Raw genomic sequence first — 15,458 nt, forward strand, 5'->3', positions numbered from 1 at the left:
TCTTATATTAAAGTCATAGCTGTCATAGTCTTCATCTGCCACTAGGTGTCAGCAACTATTTGTTTTTCAATTTCCAAAATAAATAATTATCTTTGAAATGAGAGTCTTAACTATTAAAACAATTTTAGATGTATTCAGATTTAAGTTTTAAGTTTCAGGCTTTATATTTATTTCACTTCCATATATTTTGATCCTCCATAAAAAGATTAATTCTCCCCTTCCGTTAGTATAAGGGTGGGGCAGAAATCCCCCTTCTTCCTTTTTGGAGGTATTTTGCTTCTTGGGGATCTTTTCCAGGAAATTAAATGTAGAATAGAAAAGAGAAGATCAAATTCCTCACCCAGTTTCAAGCATGCTGTTCATAATTGTACTGGTTAGTGCTTTTGGACTTTGGTTGCAAGTAGCTTGGGCTGGTCGATGCAATATGGCCAGACTTTCTCCTGTTCTCTTAGAAGGCTTTCCCCAAGTCAAACGGAACAACTGCCACCATTCCAGAATTGCTGGAGCACCCTTCTTTCTTCATCACCTCTCCGGGGCAATTTAGACCCATTTAGGGTCCCCAGGCAGGGTGAAATTAGCCATGGGGGTGTGGAGAATCTGCAACCCTGTGACCAGTCTCATAATCTGCCATCATTTTATGTTGGTGGCCTCCAGTGGTGGTTCTCAACATCAACAAATTTACAATGTATGGACTTCAACTCTAGAATTCTCCACCTAATATTTTGTGTTGAAATGGATAAAGCTGAGAAACACTGTTGCAGAGGAAACATTATGAAAACAAATGATAGCAAGCTGATTCTTGGGTAATGCTCAGAATGAGATTGTCTACTCTGAAAAGTATCCCGAGTCCTCTCAAAGAATCACATTTGGAAGTTAATATAATCATGCATATTATCAACAAACGAACCTTCACTCCCTACAAAGAAATTAAATACAGATGGTAACCTTATAACATTGCATAACATTATATAACTCAATCACTGAGTAAAACAAGAAATGATTATTGAAGTCCATTTTGGAAATTTTTTTCTAGAATTTCTGATCTTCTGGGAGTAGTACAAAAAAAAGAAACCTTACTGTACTTGAGGAAATGTATTATATTTAAGTTTATATTCAACTCACTAAAAATGAAACTATTATATATAATAATGTTCCTAGATAATTTTTAACTGTCAATTACCTCCTTATAAATTGCTGAAGATACAGTAGTGGCCATAATTGTGGAAACCTTTTGGGAAAAGTGCATTTTTGAGGTTTGATGGCTAATAACACCACTTTTCTGGGGAAGTAGTACCATAAAATTATATATCAATGGAAAGATAATTTAATCAAGAATGTAATGCAACATAGTTTGTTCAATTATCTGTACTATATTCTATGAAAGGTTATAGCCAAATAACCAGAAAAAGGAAGCACAACTTGCTTAGGTTGATATCAGGTAGCTTTCCTTTATCTGAGTGTGTGACTTGTGACATCACCAACCAGTAGATAAATATTTTTTCCTTTATTAATGTATTTGAAAGGTGGACTATGATATTTTACATTTGGCCATGGTGGCAGGTTAATTCTGAAAAATGTAATCTAGCATATTTGAGGCACGGAATGTCACAAAATGATTTTATATCCTGAAATACAAAAAACAAATATTCCTTAGGACCATTCAACTTACAGAATTTGTCACATGAATATAACCTATAAGTAGACCTATGGCACCTTGATGAAGTCGACAAAAAAATACTTTCAAGCTGAAATTATTTCACCTTATTTCTGTCACTGATAAGAATAAAAAGACAAACACCACAAAGGCAAGACAAATTAAGGATTAGGATTTTGCTTGGAGAGGTGTTTACATTCATCTGAAAAGACTAAAGGATTTTGGTGGATTAACACTGTTTAGATTGTTGTCACTCTTCCTAATTAGAATGTTATTGATTAGTTGGTTTTTTTATTGATATATCTTCTCAGCCTCAAACAAAAGTTTATCCTACATTGTTCTGGAGCACCTAAAAAGAAATTAATCTGTGCAAGGACACATATAATATTAAAAAAAAGATGTCTCACACTGAAAGAGAAATTATTCCACTTCCCTCAAGTACAGATACCTGTTGGGTTGTTGGTTAGATCTCCGAGCTTGGCAATTTGACTGCAAATGTTTCGTCTCCATTCGGGGGGGAGGACATCTTCAGTGTGCTTTGAAGGCAGCATTTAAAACAAACAAACAGGCACCCCACCACACTGCAACAAAAATCACAACTCCCCACAAGAAACCAGACCACATCACAACCATAACAGCCAGCCTGCCAAACAACACGAAACCAGACCATGACTCAGAGGCAACCAAATGAACAAACACAATTTGCATCACACAGATGATACTAAACAACAAGGACTATGGCCCAGCAACAACAACCAACCAATCAAACAGCCCAAAACCAGACCATGACTCAGAAACATCCGGACAAATAACACCCACACTAATTTGCATCACACAAAAAGGTATTTAAAGGCCAGTGCTCTGACAGACAAGCACAATTCAAAGTGCACTGAAGATGTCCCCCCGAATGGAGATGAAACGTTTGCAGCCAAATTGCCAAGCTCGGAGATCAAACCAACATCACAACTACTAACTTGAGCTATTAATATTTAAATATATCTCAACAGATACACTGAAATTATTGTCTCTAAAACCACTCTGTAGTATATATGTACTCAGGTATCTGTGGATGTGGGTGTGCCCCATGTTAAAATGTATCTACAAAATTAAATTTCCAAACACAATCTGCTGTTACAAAACATTGACTACACATAACTCTCACTTAATGATGGTAATTGAGGTCAGCAATTCCACCACTAGACAATGTGGATACTATATGTATGTAATATAATTCTATTTGAATATTAATTTGAGTCCTATGGAGGTTTGATATCTGTAAGCATGATTAGAAAACTGAATTGGTATTGGGAAAACATTGGTAAGTGGGCCAAAGTAAAATCAAGGGATGAAGTTAGTTAATATTACTGTAAGAGGGCTACAAGAATCTAAAAAACAAAATGTAATTTTAGCATATTTACATTTGCTAAAGACAGATATTATGTGTCTACAGGAGACTCATTTAATGGTACAGTATAAATATCTATTAATGAAGGATTGAATGGAAAAGGTTAGCCTCACAAATCACAGCAAAAAAATGTGGCTATTTTGGTTCAGAAAGGATTTCCAATTGATGAACAAGAAGTTATTACTCATATAAATGGGTGTTATTTAATTTTATGTACTAAAATAACAGGGACTGTAATAGCTATGGTTAATGTTTATGGACCTAATTTAGATTCTTCTATCATGTTTTATGGATGTTTTTAACATCTGAATGAGCACGTTTATGATACTGCTAATAGGAGGAGATTTTAATGAAATATTGGATCCTGATATGGATAGAAATATACTAGTACAAAAAAAAGACAATAACTAGTGACAAAAACAATTAAGACCTATATGGAATAGTGGAATTTGATAAACCCTTGCTATTTGATGTATCCAAGTAAAAGAGAATTGTGATCAGTTTGCCAAGTGCCCAAATTGTGATCACATGACCATGTATATGTTTCAGTGGTCACAAAACCATGAAGACCCCACTAAAACTTCTCATTCAGCACTGTTGCAATTTTGAGTGCTAAGTGAAAAAGTCAGTAAACAAGGACTACCTGTATATGGTATAACTAATAATCTTTCCAACCCCTAATATCCCAATGCATGCTCCATTAGTACTTAAAAGAAATGTTCCTTTTTTGCAGTTAACAAGGCAATAAAATGATGAATGCATTTACTTTTAATGGAGAAATATAGTACATGAGTTTTGGAGGTGATTTAAACTTCTTTTTCAGGAGGCAGAAAGAAAAAAAAATCTGTGACTGAGCCAGTGTTATGTTTATAGTTCATCTTTTATTACATCTGTCTTCTATTTCACATATCTTTCTGTGAACAAATATGAAGTTTAAAATACTTCTATAAAAATATGTTATCTAAAAAAAAGTTCAAAGATGTCAGTGTTCTTTCTGCTGTAGACAACACCACTATAGCAAATCAGAGCCTTAGATTCAGGGTTCTACAAGTAAAAATATGGGCAATCACTAAGGGCAGAACAAGGATATTAGTTTCTGAATATTCAATACCATTTTTAACTTACTGAATTTTATTCTAAAATGTTAAAAATGTCAGAGAGCCAATTTGATGTCAGCTTTAGGTTCACATGGAAGATCAACACAAGAAATAACTGACCTCACTACTCAACATTGATATTAGATTGGCTAAAATCTCTGTCACATTTGTCACTGTAGGGCATATTCTATAAATCAAAATGGTGACAGCAGCATATCTGTTGCTATATGCTACACATGATGCCTCTTCCCACTATAAATTCACACCCAAAGAGTAGTCAAGTGGGTTGTCCCCTGAAGCCAACTTTTCTTTAAAATAAATATATTCATTTCTTTTTACTGAAAACATATATTTGTTTAAATATTTGTTCAATTTATAAGGCTGCCCATTTCAAGTCAGTGACTCTGGCTATGAACAATGAAAAGGACAATAAGAAGAAATGAAAAATGCAAACTAAATAGACAACCCCTAGATGAGATTTAAAAAATATGTCAACTTGGATACTATACAGATACTTCAACAAAAGTAATACACAGGCTTCAATAGATACTCTACCCCTAAGCCCAATGACTATGAGTTAGGAATTATGAATACAATATTATCAATATGCTTTTAACACTCAGATTGTATAAGTTTTACAAATCAGAATAATCCCTTGCTTCAGAACAGATCAGTCTTTTACAACGTTTGTAAAGCAATTTCACATTTTGTCAACTAAGGTTTTCCTTCTTTGCTTCTATAGTGTCTGGCTTCCTGTCCATTATATGCAAAAAGTAGAACATGGAATGATTTATTCCTGGCATAAAACATTCGGACTTCATCAAACTTCTAGTTGAAGAGGAATGGAAGTGTTGAGTAGATTTTGGAAAGCGTTGAGTCTTTATTGGTGTCAGGATGGGATAATTCTTAATATTAATCCACTCAACACCAGCATTACAGAAAGAAAATAGTACTTAAACATTTGACTAACCATGGTGCTCCTTGTTTTAATAAAACTGAATACAATCAATAATAAATGGTCAGGAAGATTTTGATGTACAGATATTTTTAAAAAGTTTCTTGGAGAAAGTTATGAAGAAATAAGTTATGACTAATAGCTCCAAACAGTAGATGACATTTTAATGTTACTGTTTAATGATATATTTGATTTCATTTTCACTTAGGTCCCTTTTTAAAATAAGGATAGAAAGCACTGGAAGATAGAGTGCTATTTTAAAATTTTATATACTCCATATTCATAAGCCCTGGAAACAAAGCGGTACAAAGAGGAAATGTCATTAAGAATAATAAAATAAATGCACTACTAGAAACTTATTGATCCTCAGCAACTCTTGAAGGGAAACTAATGGCTCATAAAATTTTAAAAATAACAATTTCATGTAAGAATTACAATTTTGAATTCAGATGGAAATGAGATTTTCCTGATAGAAATTCCTATTATTTTTTCTTTAATATACATAATATCGTTAGTAACTAAGTTTCATTCTATAAAAATCATGAACTTCCCTGTAAAACCATGAGAGCTTAAAGCTTCAGATAGTTACAACAGAGTAGGCCTGCACAAAACAACTTGGATCTGCTTTGTTGAAGAGAATAATGACATGGAGGCAATTTAATTTTCTTTTCTAAGAGGGATAAACAACATGCTTGGCCTTGACAAAGTAACTTGTTTGTTTTTTAAACTATTTTGGGTCAGAAAAAGACTCCAACGGTAAATGAAAAATTTCCAGGCTAAGTGAATTCAGTACTTTTTGAAATATTCAAAAAGGTGGCAAAACATTTGCTATTTAATGTTTTATTGTTGGACTTTCATTTCAAGAATGAAGCTCTATGAAGGAAATGAATATCTACCCCCAAAAAAGTCCTATACTTTATCCCCTGTTCTGGAGCAGGAAGCACATAACATTCTGTATTGAAGAGTTTAATATAGCCATGTTTCATATTTCTAACTGATTAGGTAGATAAAATGGATCTCCAGTCAATTTTTGGATGGTTTCTGACAATTTCTCCTCTTCCCATAGTGCTGTCTAAATCTGTAGCATCCCCAAAAAGTTTTAGGAGACACAATTGAAGCATAATTGTACTATTCAGTAAACCTAGTATTATAATGTTAACAACACATTTTCTTTGATCCTGACATGCAAATTAAACAAATAATGCATGTAACTATACTCAATTATTTTTTTAATCTACTAAAAACCAGCTGGAACAGGCCTCAGCTGGGATGGTTAAGAAGATTATATAAGACATTTTAGTGAAGTGCATTGTTTTGGCATTAAAAGCACTTTTGAGAACTGAAAGTATCATTTGTTCTTCCAGTGTGTCAAGATGACACAAGCTGACAGTGAGAAATACCACTAGCAAATTTCATACAGCTTAAGTATAATGCTGAAGTGAACAGAAGATGGTAGCAAAAAATGACAGGTCATGATACCAAATCGGAAGTCCCATTTGTGGAACTGGAAAAGGAGCTGAAGTTTTAATATTCTGATAAACGACTTCATTTTTCAACATGGTGTTGTTCTTATGCTATATGAACATGCTGTTCATATGCTAATAACATGGTGTTGTTCATATGCTATAAAATAAAGACAAATAAAGTAATACTGCTGATGAGATTATGAACTATAGTTCAGATTTGGGCCCATACGTTTGATAGTTTTAAGGCTGAGTTAAAAGTTAACAAAAATAAATAACCCATCTTCCTATAACATAGACAATTACAGATGCAAATTTTCCTTTTATTTAATGCCACTTTTATAAATCAATGGCTTGAAGCTTCATTGTATTTTATGCTTAGTTATTTGTTTTATTTTATTATATTTGGGTAAACAGTTTTGGGAAATACATTTTCCAAGTAAAATATGTTTCTTATATGTTAGAGAATGCATTGTGTTGACTGGAACTCCAATGCTAGCAACAGAGCTCTTAAAATTAAATGGCTGGAAAATAAGGAGAAATGTATTAAAAGTTGTGAATAGTAATAGGAGGAAGGGTGTCATGGTTCCGATAGATGAGACCAGAAGAAATAAGAAAGTCTGAGGCATTTCTTTTCCTCAAAGAACAATTTTAATAGCTACATAATATCAGCATGAACATAAGTGAAACCAAGACTGGAAGTCCCCCCCAAAAAGGTCACAAAGTAAAAGTTAAACTCCCCACCCACTAAATATGTAATAAATCACATTCTCCAATTAACACTTTTGGCGGCCTCTCTAACAGTAATTCTAGCCTGCCAAACACTTGAGAAATTTGACCATGGTTCCCACAAGAAAGTTATTGTTTTGACTGAACTGGAAGAATGCATTTTCTCTCCCCCCATAACTGTGGCAAGCTGAAAAAGCAGAAGAAAGATGGCTGTAACCAAAAGTAGTTTTGTAGGTTTGACAAAGGGTTTTGAAGAAGCCCAGCAAACTAATTTTCTTTGGTGATGCATACATCATGCATATTGATGATCATCATTAGTACTTGACCAGACAGTTATTGCTCAGTCTTATAAAGTGTTTTCTTAAAACAAAATCAGTGTTGGACAAAGCCCCCATTTGCCAACAATGTGTTTATCCTATATATAGCTCGGCAAAAAAAAAAAAGTTGAGAAGAAAACAATAGTAATGCAAAACACAAAGTTTGAAAATATTCTCCCTCTTTCCTTCAGGAAGATCTTACTTAGAATCATAGAGATGGGATTAGTCAGGCCACTGACTCCAATCTTCCGCTCTGTGCAGGAATCCAAGTTAAATCATCAATGACAGAATGCTACCTTTTCCCTATCTGATCTCATTAGGTACAGTGATGCTTATCAGCTTTCTCAGCAAATGGTTCCAGCATTGAAGAACTTTTATTGCTAAGAAAGCAGTAGGGCTTTTATTCATTCCTTCCAGAGTACAACTAAATTAATTCCGTTTGTTTTTTGAACCAGGGTGAGGATTCTGAATATCATGGACTCCTTCTCTCTTTCTATTGCTTCACTTCCTTTTGAATAAATTATATTCTATGATTGTGCTATTCAAATCATGGGAGTAAGTCAGATTTGCCTTCCATTATTAAGAGTTCAAGCTCATCGTGTTAGAAAAAAGAGAGAGATTTTCCTGCTTTTTCTCTGAATGTTTAAACAACCCCAGTTCATCAACTGTCCCATTCTACAGATTTTCATGTCTACCAAGCCTCCCCAAAAAATGTAATTTAATACTTTCCTAATCAATTTAACACCCCTCAGCCAAACACATTTTACTAGTCCTTATAAATACAATCGCTTCTCAGAAATCCGTCATCTAAGCCCTTCAAATTTATGTTGGAAATGTAAACAAAAAGAAGGGACACTTTATCGTGCTGGTGGACAGGTAAAAAAAGCTAGAAAGTTCCGGATTCAAATACAGATATTTTTTCAGAGGATTTTAAAGATTAATATACAATTGAGAAGAGAGGTTTTCTTTTGGGATTGATGGAGAAACAGTTGGAAAAAAGTTATGGAAATTTGTTTTTGTGCATGATAACTGCAGCAAGTATGTTCAAAGATGGAAAAATTCAGAAATACCAGCAACGGAGGAATGGTTAATGAAGATGATAGAATGTGCCGAGGTGCTTAAATTGACTTATTTGATCAGAGAAAAGACAATTATATTTATTTATTGCTGACTGGAAACCCTTCATGAATATTTTGCAGGAAACAAAACAAAATAATGATTTAAGGTTTCAATAATTAGAAAAATGGATAATAGAAAGAACAGAGCCATGTTGTAGCCATAGAGGAAGAGGTAAATTGATAACTGCACTTATAACTGCTGTAAAGAAGATCGGAAGCCATTTCTTTGTATCTTTTTTCTTGCTTTTCTATTTTTCCTTCAGTTTTTTCCTCTTTCTTGCATCTTAGCTTTGTCTTTGATTTCTTTCTTTCTTTTTATTTTATTTTTTATTTTATAATAATATGCATTAGTTTTTGTTATTTTTATAATAAAAATTTTATATTAAAAACCCAAAAAGAAATCCATTACTTGATGACTTCATCCTTGGGCCCAGAGATCTAATTGCATTTTTGGAACCAGGCAAGCACTTGTTACATTCTTCTTTGCTTTTCAATCTTCTTCAGTCAACAGGATGGCTTGATGAAGTCATCTGAACCTCTAGATTCTTAAAATTCCTTCCTGGATCCTCAAAATACATGGTGATATGGCTTTTTGCAGTTTTAGCAGTTACATTTATCTTCAAATGGAATAGCATGTAGGGGTAGTTATCAATGAAGATGACCAATGCTGGATGTGGTTCTGTCAGATTTCTAATCCAAGCTCCTCACAAGCAGAACATTCCATGAGCCAATGTGTCTAGATGACACATTTTTTATTCATCCCAGTAGCGAGTATCCAACATCCACATCTTTTCTTCTTATGGGGCATAACTCCATCCTCTCTGCTTTCCAGACTTTTACTCTAATCTACTATTTTGTAGGGTTTCCTTTTCTTCTCCTTATATACACCAAGAAAATGCATGAAAGTTGATCAGTAATTTTTTTAGGGGCTCTTCTCCAAAGGAAGAAGTTCTATATATTTATAGGATTGGGATATGTGGATTCATTCAAATAAATTGTACTGAGAGCCTAATCAGTATAGATTCTTGGCAGACTGGTGAACCATTATGTTCTTTCTCAGTGCCTTTTTTGGTTTTTGACAGCTTGTGATATAAACAAAATTTAGAGAGGCTATGTGGTATAAACAACCACTGTTTGTTATTTATTTGTTTGTTTGCTTATTTGCTTATTTATTTGCTTATTTACTTACTTATTATTTATTTATTATCACAAAGCTGCCCATCTATGAGTCCCGTCAGAGGTGACTCCTACAAATATCCTCATTCAAATTTGCCTCTAAGATTGCAATAAGGATGACATAAGGCCAGAAAAAAATGACTGCCAGGGTCATGAACAGGCTGAGTTCGTCACAGAGGTCTACATGCCAGCAGAGGGCTCTTACACAAAGTCCTAAAACCCAGTCATGGGTTTTTCTTAGGCTCTGATTGAATTTAAGCAAGCAGGAAAAGCTAGCCCAGCTAAAGTTTCTGATGAATATAGTGAATATAGTGCTATATGAAAATAGCAAGAATATTTTGAAGATGTTTTAAAAGAACAGAGACTTAAATTAAATGTTGAATACTATCAAGGTATCTTTTATAGCTTTCAAGTGACAAAAGATAAAAAGCAAGAAAACAGAATAAAATATTTTGACTGGAATTCAGATACCTGTGGACAGAAATGCAAGAACTGCAGATGTTCCCACTGAGCAGATAGTTCTTCTTTATTGACTTATAAAACAACATACCTCATCAAGGAGCTCAGTCAAGCTACAAGCCATAATATATTCACTTTACATTTGCTTTTATATAAACAATCTCAGCTTCTTCAGAAAAGCTTATAATTCTACATTTTATACAATAACTTCCCAGAATGAATCACTCTGGTTCTTTATGGTCTTCTTAACACCTTCATCTTATTCAATGCTGCAACTAAAAACATTTATGGCTTCTTGTTTATAGCATTACCAATATAGAACTGGAGACTAATGTATCACCTCTGCAACAGAGAATTAAGCCCTGTTCAGACATTAGTCCTTGAATATGCAAAAAGAATTGCACCAAGTTACTACTATCCTTGTACTGAGGTGTAAGAATGACTTTGAAAGACAGGAGGAAGAGCTGCAGATTAGGCAACAGTCAGATAAGAGGAAACTGACCCTGCAAAAAGAATGGGAGTATGGCAAATTTCTCAAAAGAGATTGTCCCTAGTTTCTTGGATTGTGAAGATGAGGAGGGAAGTGATGTTCTTTCAGATTTGCAGAATTGATCTCAGTATTGCAAAGTAGCCCGGACCAAAAGCACACCCAGAAGTACTAGGTATATCTTTATTGTAAAGTTACATTAAGAGAATCTTGCAAATCTGAAAGTCCATCTCTTGCCCCTTTTACTGTCCAAGAAACTAGGGTCTGTTCCTTCTGAAGTATTTGTCATGCCTCCATTCCTTCTTTATCTCTTTTCTGACAATTATCTACTCTCTGGTTCTTCCTCCTGTCTCCCATGGTCATTTCCAGTTATCTGTACATTCATGAACAGCTATAAATCATAAGAATTACTGGAAAGTTCAATCTACATCTGATTGCCTTTACATCTAACCAATACTAGACAATCAGTGTTCAGTCCCTATTGTCTAGCTCACCTATTCCAAATTATGCAATAAACCTGTTTTTCTAGACAGTAAAGTTGTCAGTTTCTAGAGAGGTTGTCTTGCTTCCTTTACTTTTTTTAGAAGTTTTGAGGAAAAGGTGTAACCTCCTTTGTAATCTTCCTCATCTGAACAGTCATTTGAAGAGAAATGTATTGTAATAGAACAAATATTCACAGCTTGCAGCTCTTTGATGCAAGCCTCGAGTCTTACAAATTAAATATGATAAGAATAATCATTTTAATTATAGGAATTTGATACACTTTTAATAACATTTAAATAGCACAAAGTGAAGTTCATTTTTTTTCCTGACACAACCATTCCTTTTTTGCGGTTCTGCCCCAAGAAACTACTCAAAAAAGAAAAAGTTCCCACGGCTACAACAAAGATGGGAAAGTCATGGCTCTATAGAAGTTGAAAACCAAATTACTGGTTGGAGCAACTTGGACAGTGAATCCAAAATTCAGGCCAGCTAAGATTGAATACATAGATAACTTATGAAGACAGGAGCTATAGTAATACTGGCTGATACAAGATTTTAGAGAATAATGCTCTTGCTGGTATCACCCTATTATGGCAAGCAACTTATCAGGAATAAGAAACTACCATAATAATAATGAATTTTTTGGTTTGGAGTAAATGAAATACTCTGTGTTGTGTAAATTCATGTCTCCTGTGATATTTCGATTTAGCAGGAGTAAAATAGGCTGAGGCTCTCGGTACAAAATGTCAGGAAATGATTACTTTTCATTTTCAGCCTCCAGGAAAAATATGAACTTTCAGGGAATATCTCACAAACAAATGATATTCTGATTATATAATTCATTATATTTTCAGGATCTTGATCTTCACCAACAGCACTTGTACCTTTATCTTTTATAGAGCTCAGCATTAGTTATTCTATTCAGCTGCACCAAATAGGATAAATAAAATCTATTCTGTTCTGTCAATTGGTCCAGAATGGCTGGTAAAGCTACTTGACAAGAGAAAATACATATGCACATTCATGTGAGAATACAGAATTCCATATCCAACATGGAAAGGAAAGGAAAGGAAAGGAAAAGCTTTTAGTCTTCTTAACCACAGTTACAAGTACATGAATACTTTGGCCTCTCTCTAAGATTGCAAAATAATCTTCTTTCCACAGTCTACCCTTTCTAATCATGAAACTTATAAATCACAAGTTCATTTTTTTCAGCAAAAAGTCCATGAGGCATTTTCAGTCACTAATAAATGCAGTAATTGTCTTTTCTCTACTCAAAAAAGTCAGTTTTGCCATATCTGCTAACAGCTTCACCAGCCATTTCTCTTTTGTGAGTATTTCATTTTTGTGTAGTAAATTTTTATCAAAAGTTTTACAAAGAGCATAAAAACTAACACAAACTAATAAAGAGCAAAAGAAGCAAAGAAGAAAGGAAAGAAGAAAAAAGATAAAAAGTATAGAAAGAGAGAATTAAAAAATAGAAAACAGAAGCTTCTGATTTCCTCTACAGTAAATACAAACACATTTACAACATTAAGTCTGTGATTTAAAAAAAAGAGCTCCCTTTTCTCTATTATCCAATGTGTTGTGAATGTTTCAGTCTTTCTACTTTTGTGCATATAATAATCATGCAGGGCTTATTATACATAAAAGCAACTATTTATAACTATTTTCTAATTGTCTATCCAGTAGTCTCAGGTATTTACAATTCTATGACTGCAGACTATGCCAGTTGCTCTTGATGACAATTTCCAGAATAACTACATTTAGTATCATTCCTAGGTGTTCTGGATTTCTCTTTTTTGTTTCTTGAAAAAATGTCTCCAGCTTTTGGATATCTCCCTCATTTCACTATAATTTTTGAGAAAGAACAATCTAGACCTATAAACAATAAAGGTTATGCCTCAAGGAAAGAAAGAGGGTATGAGTTGTACAGTGGGCTGGAAAGTAGTGAAGAATTAGTCTAGCATAATTGCAGGTTGCCTTCTGATATTGTCATGAAGTAAATGACTCATTCCGTGGTGGGTGAAAATACTTCTCACTTTGACATCTAGGGCATATTCTTCCGCCAATTCCCAAGGGCATTTCATCTTCCATAGCAAATGAAGAGATTTCAATCACATTTTTGGCCCATGAAGATGCACATGCTATTGACTCTTGGAAGAAACAGTCAGATGTCATACAGTTGAGTTCTTTGTATTAAATCTTGAGATCTGTTCCAATTTTGGGTAAATGTGTCCCAAAATACCTGTAATACTATGTGGGAATGATCTTGGAAGATAGGAGGGAGACCTGCAGAGAGGACAATCTCAGTCTAAAAGGTATTTCAGCCCACAGAAGGAGGGAGAGGGTGGGAAACCTTTACTCCCCTGGCTTTCTGGAGGGTATAAAGGACAGGAAGGGAGAAATACTTTCAATCTTACAAGTTTATGTTAATATAACCTTACAATAAAGAGAGATCTAGTATTACTGGCTGGTGATTCTTGTCTGCACTAGCTTGCAAGGCTATCAACACCAATTTACCCAGAAGGATAACTGCTCAACACCCCACCCACCCCACCCCCATTTTTTCCTTCACAATGTTATTCATCAGCACCACAACTTTACACTATTTTTTAAAGCAAATGGATGGCTTCTAAAGAAAGAAGTAGTCAGTAGTTTCCTTTCAATTTAAATGTGTAAGAAAACCCATTAGGACTTTATAGGATACAGAGACAATCTTAGAATCAAACAGTGGTGTTTAAAAAATTCAAAATGGCGGTATTTGAAGCTGTTCCCTTTTAATAGGGCAGGAATTTGATTACAAAGTCATGGTGCCATATTTACTTTTATAACGCCCCCCTCCATCCAATGATCCTTGGCTTTTTTTTCCTAGTAATAGGTGGACAGTCAATAAACATCCACCTTTAGTATTAACAATTCATTCAATTCAATGCTTTGAAATCGAAATAAATCTTGCAAGTTATAATAATGACAGTATGGTCAGAACAGCTTAACAAATATATAGCAGGGTAATGTATTCAGGCTAAGCAACTTTTAAGATCAATTACAATTTATGTCAAATCCCTCTTGAAGTTATAAAGGTGTTTAATTACCTCTTGTGTTCTAATTAAAAAATTCCTTAAGGTTGGGAGCTGACTCCCTTAGCTCACAAAATTGAAAGAAGCAAAGGCAACCTGAAAATTGGTTTGGTGCAGAATGGTCTGCTACAGTGAGGAAAGTAAGAGATGAATACTTGCAATATCATCAGTCTGACTGACTTCATCATTTCTCTAATTATAATTTCTTAAAAAAATGATCCTGCATCAGAAGAAACTAAAGGGGGCCTTGAAAGGATGGACAGTTCTTATAAATATTTCCTTAATTAAAGACTTTGAATTTATTGTAATCTTTTTTTAAATTGGATTTTATTAAAACTATAAGAAAAGAAGATAAAAAAGTAATAGAAACTAATATAGAATAGAAAAAAGAAAAAGGAGATAAGAAAGAGCTAAAAGTGCAAAAAAGAGAGAAAGAAAATTCAGAGAAGTAGCTTCTGATATTTTTTTATAGCACATATAAGTACAACACACTTTTTTCTATAATCTATGTTGTATGACCATCAAAACTTTACCATCAAAAAATGTACCATGAGTTCATTTTTTTCTGTTTCATACAAAAAGTCTGTAAATGATTTCCAGTCAGCAATAAATAAATAAATATTGTCTTTTCACTAATAAAAGAAGTCAGATTAACCACTTCTACAAACTCCATCATCTTTACTACCATTCCTCCATTGTAGGTCATGCCCAATCTTTCCATCTTTGCACATATAATAACTTACTGTAGTTTCACTTTGGATTTTTAATTTTGTAAGCTGCCAGGAGTCACCGTGTGTGAGTTATGCGGCTATATAAATTTATTTAATAAATTTCCTTGGTGACACATACCAACAATACATCATTTTATAAAATTTATCCTTTAAGATCACTATTTATTTATAATACAGTATCATATCATTCAGACAGAAATTAGATGTCCAGTTCATCCCTTCTACTCTATTAAGCTACCGCAGCCCCCTCTACCATAAAGATCCTGCAGGAGAAGGGCAGTATGGACAACCATGGGATCTGGCA

This window comes from Crotalus tigris, unplaced genomic scaffold, assembly GCF_016545835.1.
Source record: "Crotalus tigris isolate CLP2741 ecotype Arizona unplaced genomic scaffold, ASM1654583v1 scf7180000017850.1813134, whole genome shotgun sequence".
NCBI classification, from domain to species: domain Eukaryota; kingdom Metazoa; phylum Chordata; class Lepidosauria; order Squamata; family Viperidae; genus Crotalus; species Crotalus tigris.